Source organism: Puma concolor, chromosome E2, assembly GCF_028749965.1.
Source record: "Puma concolor isolate L17-30 chromosome E2, mPumCon1.1.hap2, whole genome shotgun sequence".
In the NCBI taxonomy this organism is placed as follows: Eukaryota; Metazoa; Chordata; class Mammalia; order Carnivora; family Felidae; genus Puma; species Puma concolor.
Window position 1 is genome coordinate 62,985,347 of NC_141681.1, and position 15,075 is coordinate 63,000,421.

The following is a 15,075-nucleotide window of genomic DNA, read 5'->3' on the forward strand; positions in this document are numbered from 1 at the left end:
GGTTCACATGTCCGCCACAACGGAGGCTGTGCACATCTATGAACACCCTCCAGCGCTGAGGGGGTAAGGTGCATAGGTCAACACCCTCCCATGCCAAAATGGGTATGCGGCACATGCTTGAACCATTCCCTTGTTGAGGGATGCATAGCGCATATGTGACTTCCCTCCTTCATGGAGGGGTTGTTGTGCGCATGCATGAATACTGTCCCTCACTGACTGGTGTCTGTGCACATGCATGAACACCCTCCCGGGCAGAGGGGTTCGGGGCAGATGCGTGAATATTCCCCCATGCTGATGTGTCACGTCACATAGGTCAACACCTTCCCATGCCAAAGTGAGGGGATGGTGCACATGGGTGAATGCCCTTCTGCCAGGAGGGGGGCCTTACACACACGAGAACAAAATCCCGCACTAATGGGGCAGGGTGCGTGCACAAATGCCCTCCATCAACAAGGAGGGTTGTGCGTGAGAACACCCTTCTACACGGACGGAGGGCTGTACCCATCTGTGCCAGGGGGGGCATGGAGTATTAGTGAAACACCTCTCGTGCAGAGAGGGGGAGCAAGCATGACCTAACCCATACCCTAAAGCCTAAATGTAATGCTAACCCTAATCCTTGCCTTAAGTGATGCATGCTTCTTCAGCTGTGAAAGTGAAAAGAATCATTGAGGAAAGGTCACATTTGATAGTGGCAACAGTACTCCCTCTCCGAGGGGTGGCACTGTTCATGGGTGACACCCTCCATCACCGAGGGCATGAGGAGCATGTGTGAACCACCTCCCATGCCGAGGGAGAAGGGCACATGTGTCAACACCCTCCCTCACCTTGGGACGGGTGGTGCAAATGTGAGAATGCGTGAACGCACTTACAAGCTGAAGAGGATGGGGCACATGTGTGAACACCCTCCCACCCTGAAGGGGGTGGGACACATGCATGAATATTCTCCCACATTGAGGGGCGGTGCTATTGCGTGAATACACTATAGAGACAAGGGGTTGGGTGTGGAAGCACGACCTAACCCTTACCCTAACCGTTATTGGTAATGCTAACCCAGACCCTTACCTTAAGAGTTGTCTGCTACTTCAGCTGTGAAATTGAAAAGAACCATTCATGAAACGTCACATTTAATGATGGCATCACTATTCCCTGATTGAAGGGTGGCGCTCTGCATGGGTGACCTCCTCCCACACCAAGGTGGGGCTGTGCACATGCGTAAAAACCCTCCCTGCTGAGATGAGCAAGACACATGCATGAACCATCTCCCATGCAGAGGTGGGGTGTGCCCATGATTGAACACCCTCCCGACCCGACAGGTGGTCATGCACATATGTGAAGAATCTGTCCTGAAGGGGGCATCTACGCATGTGTGAAAGCCCCCCCAACGGAAGTGGAGTGGAGCACGTGCTTCAATATTTTACCACTCTCAGGGATTGGGTGAAAGGGTGAACTCTCTCCCTTGCTCAGGATAGTGGGGTGATGTGTGAAGTCTTCCCGTGCTGAGGGGAGAGAGCAAGCATGACCTAGCCCTTATCTTAACCCCTAACTGTAATGCTAACCCTACCCCTGACCTTAAGAGATGCATGCTTCTTCAGCTGTGAAAGTGAAAACAGCCGTCCATGAAACGTCAGATTTAATAGTGGCATCACTACTCCCTTGCTGACTAGTGGTGCTGTGCACAGGTGACCCCCTCCAGCGCCTAAGGGGGGAGGGCACATGCGTGAACCCCCTCCCACGCTGGGGGGCAGGTTCATGCACCTACCTGAACACCCTCTCAAGCTAAGGGGGCACTATGCTCATGCGTGAACACCTCCTGAGCCAAGGAGGGCATGGTGCATGGACAAATGCCCTCCCTCGCCAAGGGTTGTGGTGTCCATGCATGAACACCCTCGCACACGAGATGGGTGCAGGCGCATACATCAACATCCCCCCCACTGAAGGGGACTGGTTCCTATTGGTAAACACCCTCCCGAGATGAGGGGTTGCGTGGCTCATGTGTGAACGCCCTCCCACTCCAAGGGAGGGTGCAGGCATGGCCTATCCCTTACCCTAACCATGAACGGCAATCCTAACCATAACACTTACCTTAAGAAATGCCTGCTTCTTCAGCTGTGAAAGGGAAAAGAGCCATTCATGAAACAACACATTAAGTAGTGGCATCACTACTCCCTTGTGGAGGGGAGGCAGGCTGCATGCCTGAACACCCTTCCGCAAGGAGGGTGGTGGGGGTCAGGTGTGACGTACCTCCCTTGCCAAAACGGGGATGCAAGCATGACTTAACCCTTACCCTAATCCTCAGGGTAATCCAAACCCTAACCCTCATTATAAGAGATGCTGCTTCTTCAGCCATGAAAGTGAAAAGACTCATTCATGAAACGTCAGATTTAATAGTGGCAACACTACTCCTTTGCTGTCTTTTTCAATAGGTGAAATGGACTTTCCCGTGAAGAGGCATGAACAGGACAAGACCCTATGGAGCTTTAATTCACTGGCCTACAGAGACAACATCAATACAGTCAATAGGGACAACACATCTCCCCATGGGCCAACAATTTAGGTTGGGGTGACCTCAGAGAATATCCCCTCTGAGGGATTTAGATGTACACTTACCAGTCAAAAGTACAACCTCACTTATTGACCCAAAATACATAACCAACACCTTAGGTTTGATACATGTACCCTGCTAGAGTTTCCTTTGGGGGTGGGTGATTGTTGTCTCCACATTCGGTGCAGGGTTGTGAAACGGTGGTGGTGGGTGTTTTCTCCTCTTCCATAAAGAGCTCCAAGGCGACCATTTGTGGGAGCCAAGCGGTAGTTGGTCTGCTCCTGAATCCCTGTGTGCTTCAGGTTCCCTGTTGAGCATCATAGCAGCGGCCTAGTGGAAACATGAGAGATGTCAGAAGACACTCAGGTAACCAAAGATGCGAATGAGGAACCTCCTGAAATACCATCAGAAGACTATGGGACACTGCTACCATCCACAGTTACAATCCAGTTTCCGAGAGCATGTGGGATGCTCTAGAGGAATGCAGTGTTACAGTGGATGAGAGGTGTCCGGCTGGTAGGAGAAATGCTGCACATCCCCGATGCTGGCTGGGGAAATGTCATATATGTTGTCAGCTATTCCAAAGATAACAAAAGAACAATGAACGAGACAGACGCCTGCTTCTTCAGCAATGAAAGTGAAAAGAGCCATCCAGGAAATATCAGATTGAAAATGATTTTAGGTACATTAATTTTTGAAAGACACAAAGAACACAAGTGGGGCATGGGCAGAGAGAGAGAGAGACAGATAGTATCTGAAGCAGGCTCCAGATTCCCAGCTATCAGCACAGTGGCTACCCAGGGATCAAAACCAGAAACCGAGAGATCATGAACCAAGACGAAGTGGGACGCGTAACTCAGAGACATCCGGGTGCCAAGGAAATCATCTGAATTAAAAGGAATATCACTGCTACATCGCGGATAAATGAAGCAGATGGGACACAATCGTGACGCCATCCCACACCAAGGGGGATTGCACCATGCCCTAAACCTTAACTGACACCTAACATTAATGCTAACCATAAACCTTACCTTAAAAAACGCCTACTTCTTCAGTTGTGAAAGTGAAAATAGATATTCATGATTTAACACTGGCATCAGTAATCCCAATCTAAGGATCTGTGAGGCTCATGGGTGACACCATCGCACATAGAGAGTGTGGAGGGTCGCATGTGTGAACACACCCCTTGCACCAAAAGCGATTGGGTGGAACATGAAATCTTACCATACCGAGAGGGGGTGGGGTGACGGTGTGAAAAACTCCAGAGCAAAGCTGGAATGGGTGAGGCAAGAACAACCTACAGTGCAGAGACACTGGGGCGATAGCAAGAACACAATCCCTTGAACATGGAGGGCGGTGTCCACATATGAACACCTTCCCGCTCAAAGTGGGGATGCAAGCATGACCTACTCCTTGCCCAACTCCAACCCTATCACTAAACAAAATCCCACCTAAACCTAACACCTAACCCTAACCATACCCTAATGCTAAATCCTGCCCCTACCCTTCCCCTAACCCTAGCCCTACCTCTAACTAACCATAAACATAACCCGAACTAACCCTAACCTTACCCTAACCCTCTAACCCTAAGCCTCTAACTCTAACCCTAAAACCCTCATCCTAACGCTCTAACTCTATCCGCTAAATCTAAAACTATAACCTAAGGCCCTCTCCCCATGGGGATCCATATCGAAAGACTAATAACAGCACACATACCAGGACCAGAAACGGTTCATGAACAGTCAGCATTGAATGTGGACATCACCATGTATTTCCAAAGCGCGGCTGCAGCTGCACAAGAGGATTCCTGAGGCATAAACGATGGGTGACCCATACAGTTGTCTGGTCTTGGAACCAAAATACTACTCCTGACCAGCACCCTCCCTTGTGTACTCCCTTCTGCCCTTTGGGGAGACAACTACTCTGCTGTGGTTTCAGTGCCTGGAACGTCCTGGGACCTAACCCTAATGCTAACCAGGACCCAATGCTAACCCTCAACCTAAACCTAACCCTATCACTCACACTAGACACACCTATCTACACCAGACCAGATACAGTTGTCTGTCCTTAGAACCCAAAGATTAATCCTGACCTGCAGCCTCGGTTGTGCACACCACTCAGTCATTTGTGGAGGCAACTGCACTGCTGTGGTTCAGCGCATGGAGCCTTGGGAACGAAGAAAACCCTAACTGTACCCCTAACCATAACCCTCAACCTAATCGTAACCCTGTTTCTAACCCTAACCCTACACTTGAACCGCACCCTCGCATGGGATCTCAGGTCAGCCCTTGAGGAATATCACTAGACTGGAGTTGCTTTGGCCCTGGTGACTTCCCTGCTCCAAACCCTAACCCTGGCTAAGGCTCCTTCCCCATGGGGACCCAATTCACAGTCTGACATCAGCACACACATGAATTGAGAAGCAGTGCAGGAATACTTGGTGTGGAATGTGGAACATCATCATGTCATTTCAAAAGCCCGGCTGCCACTGCACTCGAGGATTCAACAGGCCTAACTGAAGAGTGCCTAATACAGTTGTCTGGCCTTGGAAAACGAAGACTATTCCTGACTGGCAGCCTCCATTGTGCACTCCGCTCAACCCTTCCAGGAGACGACTGCACTGCTGTGGGTTCAGTGTCTGGAGACTCCTGGGACCTAACTCTAAACCTAACCATAACCCTAACCATAACCCTCAACCTAAATCTAACAGTTTCTATCACACTAGACCCACCTATCTACACCAAACCTTATAGAATTGTCCGTCTTTGGAACCCAGAGACTAATTCTGACAAGCAGCCTCCATTGTGCACTGACTCAGCCCTTCGGGGAGACAACTGCACTGCTGTGGGTACAGCGCCTGGATCCTTCTTTGACCTACCCTAACCCTAACCATAACCCTGATGATAACCCTCAATCTCACCTGACCATATATCTCACAATACCTCTACACCAGACCCACACCAGCGCATGTGCCCTCACTTCAGCCCTCGAGGGAGATCACGAGACTGGAGTCCTTTGGCCCTGGCCACATCCCTGCACTGAACCCTAACCCTAGCTAAAACTCACTCTCCATTAGTACCCAATCCCAATGTCTGACAATAGAATGCACATGGGGTCGAGAAGCAGTGCAGGATCACTCAGCGTGGAACGTGGAACATCACCATGTCATTTCCAAAGCCCGGCTGCTGCTGCATAAGAGGATTCCTGAGGTCTCCCCCAAAGAGTGTCCAATACACTTGTCCAGCCTTGGAACCCAAAGACTAATCTTGACCGGCAGCCTCCGTTGTGCCCGAGAGCATTCCTGAGGCTTACCCGAAGAGTGCCAGAAAGAGTTGTCTGGCCTGGCAACCGAAAGACTAACCCTGACCCGCAGCATCCATTGTGTACTCCAGTCAGCACTTCGGGGAGACCACTGCACTGCTGTGGGTTCAGCATCTGGAGCCTCCTGGGACCTAACCCCAACCCTAACCAGAACCCTGACCCTAGCACTCAACCTAAACCTAAACCTATCTCTCACACTAACTCTATACCAGACCCATACCCTCGCAAGGTTTCTCACTTCAGCCCTCCATGAAATTCACAAGACTGGAGTCACTCTGCTCTGGTGATGTCCCTGCACTGAACCCTAACCCTAGCTAAGTCTCCTTCCTCATGGCAACCCAATTCCAATGACTGACAACAGCACACTCATGGTGTAAATCACTCGGCTTGGAACCTGGAACATCACCATGTCATTTCCAAAGCTCAGAGGGAGCTGCACAAGGGAGCTGCTGAGGCCCAACTAAGGAGTGTCCTACACTCAAGGAGGGCCTTGACACCCTAAGACTAAGAAGGAATGGCACCATCCTTTGCGCCCTCCACTCAACCCTCTAGGAGAACACTGCACTACTTAGGATTCTGCACTTAAGCGCCTCCTGGAACCTACCCCTAACCCTCACCATGACCCTCGCCGTATTCCTCAACCGAAACCTCACCCCAATTCTAACACTAACCCTACACCTGACCTGCTACCGCGCATGGCCCTCATTCATACTCAATGGAGATAAATGGACTGTTGTTGCTTCGGCCTTGCTTATGTCCCTGGATCTAATTGTAATCCTACCTATGTCTCTATCCCGATGGGGATCCAATTCCTAATGCAGAGAATATCACGCACCTGTGGCCCAGAAGCGGTGCAGGATTACTCCACATGGAGTGTGGACCACCACCATGTCATGTCCAAATAGCAGAGGGAGGTACCAAAGTGCTTGCTGAGGCCCAAAAGTGGCCCACATGCAAGGCTGGCACTGGTAACCAAAGACTAAACCTGACCATCACCCTCCCATGTGCCCTCCACTGAGCCCTCCCAGGAGACCACTGCACTGCATGGGGTTCATCACCTGGGGACTCCTTGGAGCTATCCCTCATCCTAATCATGACCCACTCCATACTCCTCAATCGGAACCTCACCCTATGTCTAACACTAACCCTACACGTGACCCGCATCCATGCATGAGCCCTCATTCAGCCCTCCATGGAGGTAAAGGGATTGTTGTTTCTTCAGCCTTGCTTATGTCCCGTCCCTGGATCAAACCCTTGCCCTAGCTATGGCTCATTCCCAATGGGGACCCAATTCCTAACTTGGAGAAAACCACGTACATGGGGCCCAGATGTGGTGCAGGCTTACTTGGCATGGAACGGGGAACATCACCATACCATCTTCTAAGCCCAGAGGGACCTGCACAAGGGGGTTGCTGAGGACCAACCGAAGAGTGGCCCACACAAGAGGCTGGCCTTGGCACCCAAAGAATAAACATGACCGGCACCCTCCCATGTGCCCTCCTCTTGGTCCCCCAGGGAAACAACTGCACTGCCTTGGATTCAGCACCTTGGGCCTCCTGGAACCTAGCCCTAACCCCAACCGTGACCTTCCCCATACTCCCCAACCTATACCTCACCCCAACGCTAATGCTAACCCTACACCTGACCCTCACCCGTGCATTGGCCCTCATACAGGCTCTCATGGAGATAACGGGACCAGTGTCTCTTCAGCCCTGCTTATGTCCCTGGACAGAACCTCACCCTATCCGTGGTTCTCTCCCCATGGGTATCCAGGTCCTAATTCTGAAACACCATGCATATAGGTCAAAACCCCTACAGTATTACTCGGTATGGAATTGGAGCATCATCATTTCGTTTCCATTGCTGGGATGGAGCTGCCCTAGGAGGCTACTGAGACCCAATGAATAGTGGCACACACGGGAGGCTGGCCTTGAAACACAAAGAATAAGTCTGAACTGAAGGCTCCCATGCAGCCACCACTCAGCCTTCCGTGGAGACCACTGTGATGCTAGGGGTTCACTGCCTGGAATTTCTTGGGCCCTAACCCTAACACTAACCGTGACCCTCACCATGCCCTGAACCTCAAACTCATTCCTACACTAACGTTAATCCTACAACTGACCCTCACCTGCACACTGGCTATCATTCATCACCCCATGGAGGTAAGTGGAATGGGGTAGGTTTGGCCCTCCTTATGGCCCTGGTCTGAAATCCAACTCTATCTAAAGCTCTCTCCAGATGGTGACCCGATTCTTAAGTCTGAGGATACCTCCCTTCCAGAAGAAGAGGCAGATTCCTCGGCATGGAACGTGGAATACCACCATGTAATATCCAAAGCCCAGATGTTTCTTCAGAAGCGGTTCCTGAGGCTCAACCAAAGTGTGGCCCACAAGGGAGGCTCACTCTGGCTCTCAAAGACTAAGCATGACCTACACCCTCCCATGTGCTCACCACTGAACCCTCCAGGAAGACCTGCACTGCTGGTGCTTCAGCTTCTGGAGGACCTGGGACAAAACCTAACCATTATATTGACCAGAACCATACACATCATCCTCAACCTCACCCCAACTCTAAAGGTAACGCTACACCTGACCTGCACCCCTGCATGGGTGCCAATTCAGCCCTCCATGTAGATAATGGGACTGGTGTTGCTTCGGCCCTGCTTATGTCCCTGGACCGAATCCTGACCCTAGCTATGGCTCTCCCCCAAAGGGGATCTAGTTCCTAACTCTGAGAACACCATGCACATAGGGTCCAAACCCCTGAAGTATTCTTCAGATGGAATTGGAACATCATCATTTCATTTGCACTGCTGGGACGGAGCTGCACAAGGAGGTTGCTGAGGCCCAACTGAAGAGTGTCACACATAGGATGCTGCCCTGGCACGCAAAGACTTAGTCTGAACTGTAGACTTCCATGCAGCTTCCACTCAGCCCTCTGTGGAGACCACTGCACTGCTAGGCGTTCTGCCTGGAACCTCCTGGAATCTAACCCTAACACTAAACTTGACCCTCACCATACACCTCAACCTAAACTTCACACCAACTCTAACGCTAACCCTACACATGACCCGCACCCAAACATGGGCCCTATGGAGTCCTCCAGAACGATCACGGACTCATGTGGATTTGGACCTATCTACATCCCTGGGCTGGTACCTAAGCCTAGTAATGGCTGTCTCCCATTGAGGAACAAATTCCTAAGTGTCAGTCACCATGCATATGGGGCCCAGAAGTGCTGCAGCGTTACTCGCATGGAACGTGGAACATCGGCAGGTAATTTCCAAAGCCCAGGGGAAGCTGCAAAAAGGGTTTGCTGAGGCCCATCCGAAGATTGCCCCACAACTGATGCTGGCTTTGGCACCCAAAGACTAAGCCTGAGTGGCAACCTACCATTTGCCCTCCACTGATTCCTCCAGTGAGACCACTGGACTGCTTGGGGTACAGCACCTCGTACCTCCTGGAACCTAACCCAACTGTAAACGTGACCATCAACATACTCCTCAACCTCAACCTCACCCCAACTCTAAGACTTCACCTGACACCCTACACCTGACCCTCACCTGCGCATGGGCCCTCATTCAAACCTCCATGTAGGTAATGGGATTGCTGTTGCTTTGGCCTTGCTTACCTCCCTGGACCGAACCCTAACCCTAGTTGTGGCTGAATCCCGATGGGGATCCAATGCCTAACTCTGAGAGACCACACACATGGGGCCCAAAGCTTTGCAGGATTCCTCGGCATGGATCTTGTAGCAAATCGTGTCATTTCCATTACCCACAAGGAGCTGCACAAGGGGGTTCCTGAGGCACAACTGAAGAGTGACTCACACGAGAGGCTTGATCGGGCACTCAAAGACAAAGCCTGATCAGCACAATCCCATGTGGGATACACTCAGCCCTTCTGGGAGACCACATCCTTCCTGGGGTTGTTGCGCCTAGAGCCTCGAGAGACCTAACAATAACCATGACCTTCAAAGTACCCCTCAACCTAAACATCACCCCTATTCTAAACATAACCTACAACCGACCCGCACCCTTGCAGGGACCCTCACTTCAGCCCTCCAGGGAGATCACGGGACTGCTGTCACTTTGGCCTTGCTTACATCCCTGGACCGAACCCGAACTCCATTTTAGGCTGTCTCCCCATGGTGACCCAATACTTACTTCTGTGCAAACCACACACGTGGGGTTCAGAAGAAGAGCCAGATTCCTCGGCATGGAACGTGGAACATGACCAGGTAATTTCCAAAGCCCAGAGGGAGCTGCACAAGGGGGTTGCTGAGGCCCAACCAAAGTGTGGTCCATATCCGAGGCTGGCCCTAGCCCCTAAAGACTAAGCCTGGCCGGCACCCTCCAATGCGACCTCCCTCAGCCCTCCAGGGAGGTCACTGCACTGCTTGGGTTTCAGCACCTAGGGCCTCCTGGACCCTAACCCTAACCGTGACCCTTGCAGTACTCCTCAACCTAAACCTCACTCCGACTCTAACACTAATCCTACACCAGACCTTCACGTGCGCATGGTCCCTCGTCCAACACCCCATGTAGATAATGTGAGTAGTGTTGCTTCAGCACTGCTGATGGCCCTGAAGCAAATCCTAACTCAAACTAAGTCTCTCTCCTGATGGTCACCCAATTCTTTAGTCTGAGGATGCCACAAATATGGAGTACAAAGGAGGAGGAGTATTACTCGGCGTGGAATGTGGAATATCACCATGTAATATCCAAAGCCCAGATGTTGCTGCAGAAGTGGTTGCTGAGGCTCAATCAAAGAATGGCCCATGATGGAGGCTTGCCCTGGCAAACAAAGACTAAGCATGATGGACAACCTGCAATATGCCCTCTACTGAGCCCTCCGGGAAGCTCACTGCATTGCTGTTGATTTATCGCTTGGAGCCACCTAGGACTTAACCCCAAACCCAATAATGAACATAACTATACACACCAACCTCACCATGAACATAACTATGAACAGAACTATAACAATGAACATAACTATACACATCAACTTCACCAACTCTAACTGTAACCCTACATCTGACCTGCACCTGTGCATGCACCCTATTCAGCCCTCCATGTAGCTCAAGGGACTGGTGTCACTTCAGCCATGCTTATGTCGCTGGAACATACCCTAACCCTAGTGATGGCTCTCTCCCAATGGGGATCGAGTTCCGAATTCTGAGAAGACCACGCCCATAGGGCCCAGACCCCTGTAGTATTATTCGGTATGGAATTGGAACATCATCATGTCGATTCCACTGCCGGCATGGAGTTGCACAAGGAGGGTGCTGAGGCCCAACTGAAGAGTGTTACACATGGGAGGCTGGCTCTGGGATGGAAAGATGAAGCCTGAACTAGAGGCTTTCATGCAGTCTCCATTCAACCCTATGTGGAGACCACTGCACTGCTAGGGGTTCAATGCCTAGAACCTCCTGGGACCTAAACCTAACAGTAACCTTGACCCGCACCATACCCCTCAGCCTAAAGTTCACACCAACTCTTCCCATAATCCTAAACCTTACACGCATTAGTGCATGGGCCCTCACTTCAGCCTTCCAGGGTGATCACAGGTCTCCTGTCCATTCAGCCCTATTTAAGTCCCTGGCCCAAACCCAAACACTAGCTAAGACTCTCTCTCTCTCTCTCTCTCTCTCTCGATGAGGACAAAATTCCTAAATCTGATATGACCACACACACGTGGGGCCAGAAGTGGTACAGCGTTACTTTCCATGGAAAGTGTCCTGAAGGGCACAGATGCTCCCAGTACCTGAAGGCACGCCCCATGCCTGAAGCCGCTCCCCATACCTGAAGGCTCTCCCCGTGCCTGAAGACAAGCTCCGTGCCTGAAGGCAAGCCCCTTGCCTGAAGCCGCTCCCTTTGCCTGAAGGCATGCCCCCTGCCTAAAGACAAGCCCCTTACCTGAAGGCAAGCCCCTTGCCTAAACCATGCCCCGAGCATGAAGCCATGTCCCATGCCTGTAGGCAGGTCCAATGCCTGCAGGCTCGCCCCTTGCCTAAAGGCTCGCCCCTTGCTTGAAGGCTCCCCCTGCCTGAAGGCTCGCCCCATGCCTGATGGCTCGCCCCTTGCCTGAAGGGTTAGGCATGCCCAGTGCCTGAGGGCATACCCAGTGACTGAAGTCAGTCACTTCCAATGTCTGAAGTCATGCCCAGTGAATGAAGTCACTCCCAAAGTCAATCCCAGGGAATGAAGTCAAAGCCACTCCCAGTGACTGAAGACAAAGTCACTCCCAGTGAAGGAAGTCATCCCAAAGTCACTCCCAGTGACGGAAGTCTCTCCCGAAGTCACTCCCAGTGATGAAAGTCACTCCCGAAGTGATTGTCAGTGACGGAAGTCACTCCAGATATCACTCTCAGTGAGAGAAGTCACGCCCGAAGTCACTCCCAGTGAGAGAAGTCCCTCTTGAAGTCACTCCCAGTGACTGAAGTCACTCCCGAAGTCACTCCTGATGTCACTCCCAGTGACTGAAGTCAAAGTCATTCCCCGTGACTGATGTCATAGTCACTCCCAGAGACTGAATCCAAAGTCACTCTCAGGGTCTGCAGTTACTCCCAGTGACTGCAGTCGTCACTCCCAGTGCCTGAAATTGGCACTCCCAGTGCCTGAAGACACTCCAGGGGAAGTACAGAGTGAGAGGGAGACACAGAATCCCAAGCAGGCTCCAGGCTCTGTGCTCTCACCACAGAGCCTCCTGGGGAAGGACAGAGAGGGAGACATAGAATCCCAAGAAACCCTTCCAGGCTCTGTACTCCCAGCACAGAAACCCCAGGCTCTGAGCTCACAGGACAGAGCCTCCAATGCCTGAAGGCACTCCCGTTGCTTGAATAACACCAGCACTCTCTAAAGGCATACCCCATGCCTGAAGGAATGCCCTGATTCTGACTGAGCTCTCTGTGCAGGATAGGGCATTCCCTGCCTGAAAGGCACAGGCGTTCCCCTTGCCTGAATGGCACAGGACCTCCTCTTGCCTGAAGCCACGTCCCATGCCTGAAGCCATACATCATGCCTGAAGCCACTCCCTATGCCTGACTCCGCGCCCCATGCCTAAAGAGCACAGATGCTCCCCTTGCCTGAAGGCGCGCCCCTTGCATGAAGATGCTCCCTGTGCCTGAAGGCGCTCCCAGTGCCTGAAGACAAGCCGCATGGCTGAAGGTGCACCCCTTGCCTAAAGATGCTCCCTGTGCCTGAGGCCACTCCTGTTCCTGAACTACGACCCATGCCTGATAGAGCTCCACATGCCCTAGGCAAGACCACTTCCTGAAAGCAAGCCTCTTGACTGAAGCAGCTCCCCATGCATAATGCCTCGCCCAGTGCCTGAAGGCACACCCTGTGCCTGAAGGCATGTTCCATGTCTGAAGACGCTCCCCTTGAATGAAGGGCACAGGCACTCCCTGAAGGCACATACCACACCTGACAGCGCACCCCTCGCCAGAGGGTGCCCGGTGCCTGTAGAGCACAGGCTCCCCCCACCCCCATGCCTTAAGTCACGCCCTGTGCATGAAGCCGCTCCCTGTACCCAAAGGTGCTCCCAGTGCCTTATGACAAGCCCCATGGTTGAAGGTGCGCCACGTGCCTAAAGACGCTCCCTGTGCCTGAAGCTGCTCCCTGTTCCTGAAGGCATGCCTCTTGCCTGAAACAGCTCCACGTGCCTGTACTCAAGCCCCTTGCCTGAAGCCAAGCCCCGTGCCTGAAGCCTTGCCCCATGCATGAAGCCCCGCCCAGTGCCTGAAGGCACGCCCCATGCCTGAAGGCACGCCCCATGCCTGAAGGCTTGCCCCATGCCTGAATTCTCACCCTGTGCCTGAAGGCTAGCCCCCTGCCTGAAGGGCACAGGCATGCCCAGTGCCTGTGGACATGCCCAGTGATTGAAGTCAGTCACTCCCAATGACTGAAGTCTTGCCCAATGAATGAAGACACTCCCAAAGTCACTCCCAGTGACTAAAGTCAAAGTCACTCCCAGTAATTAAAGTTAATCCCAAAGTCACTCCCAGAGAGGGAAGTCTCTCCCGAAGTCACTCCCTTGATGGCAGTCACTGGCAAAGTCACTCCCAGAAACGGAAGTCCCTTGCAAAGTCACACCCAGTGATGGTAGTCCCTCTTGAAGTCACTCCCCGTGACAGAAGTCACTCCCGAAGTCACTCCCAGTGAGTGAAGTCACTCCTGACGTCACTCCCAGTGACTGAAGTCAAAGTCAATCCCTGTGACTGATGTCATAGTCACTCACAGTGACTGAAGTCAAAGTCACACTCAATGTCTGCCGTTACTCCTAGGGACTGTAGTCTTCACTCCCAGTGATTGAAGTCGGCACTCCCAGTGCCTGAAGGAACTGCAGGGGAAGGACACAGAGAAAAGGAGACACAGAATTCCAAGCATCCTCCAGGCTCTGTGGTCTCAGCACAGAGCCTCCCGGGGAAGGACAGAGAGAGGGAGACAGAATCCCATGAAGCCTCCAGCCCTGTGCTCGCTGCATAGAGCCTCCACTTCCTGAAGCCACTCACCACGCCTGAAGGCACTCCCAGTGCCTGAAGGCACTCCCTTTGCCTGAAAAGCAGAGGTACTCTCTGAAGGCGCACCCCATGTCTGAGGGCATGCTGTGAATCTCAATGAGCATCCTGTGCATGATGGGGCATCCTTGTTGAAAGGCACATGTGCTCCCTTTACCTGAATGATACAAGAGCTCCCTGTGCCTGAAGACGTGCCCCATGCCTGAAAAAGCTCCACATGCCTGAAGGCAAGCCCCATGCCAAAAAACACTCCACTTGACTCAAGGGCACAGGAACTCCCTGAAGGTGTGCCCCATGCCTGACAGTGCACCCCTTGCTGAGGGCGCCCTGTGCCTGATGGCGAGCCCAGTGCCTGATGGCGCGCCCTGTGCCTGAAGAGCACAGAACTCCCCGTGCCTGAAGTCCCGCCCTGTGCATGAAGCCGCCTGCTGTACCTGAAGGGGCTCCCAGTGCCTGAAGACAAGCCCCATGGTGGAAGGTGCACCGCATTCCTGAAAACGCTCCCTGGTCCTGAAGGCATGCCTCTTGCCTGAAACACCTCCATGTGCCTGTAATCAAGCCCCTTGCCTGAAGGCAAGCCCCATGCCTGAAGACAAGCCCCATGCATGAAGCTCTGCCTAGTGCCTGAAGGCACACCCCTTGCCTGAAGGCAGGCCCCATGCCTGAAGGCTTGCCCCATGCCTGAATGGCAC

General features: G+C 52.5%; 1 long non-coding RNA gene across 1 annotated transcript in view; it reads right to left on the reverse strand.

Annotated features, from left to right (window-relative positions):
• Positions 1 to 2,453: 2,453 nt before the first annotated feature.
• LOC147573938 (uncharacterized) overlaps positions 2,454 to 15,075 on the reverse strand; it is a 36,298-nt gene continuing 23,676 nt past the window's right edge. The window contains exon 2 of the long non-coding RNA XR_015244601.1: positions 2,454 to 2,872. This is a non-coding gene — a long non-coding RNA (uncharacterized LOC147573938). The remainder of the gene's footprint in view (positions 2,873 to 15,075) is intronic.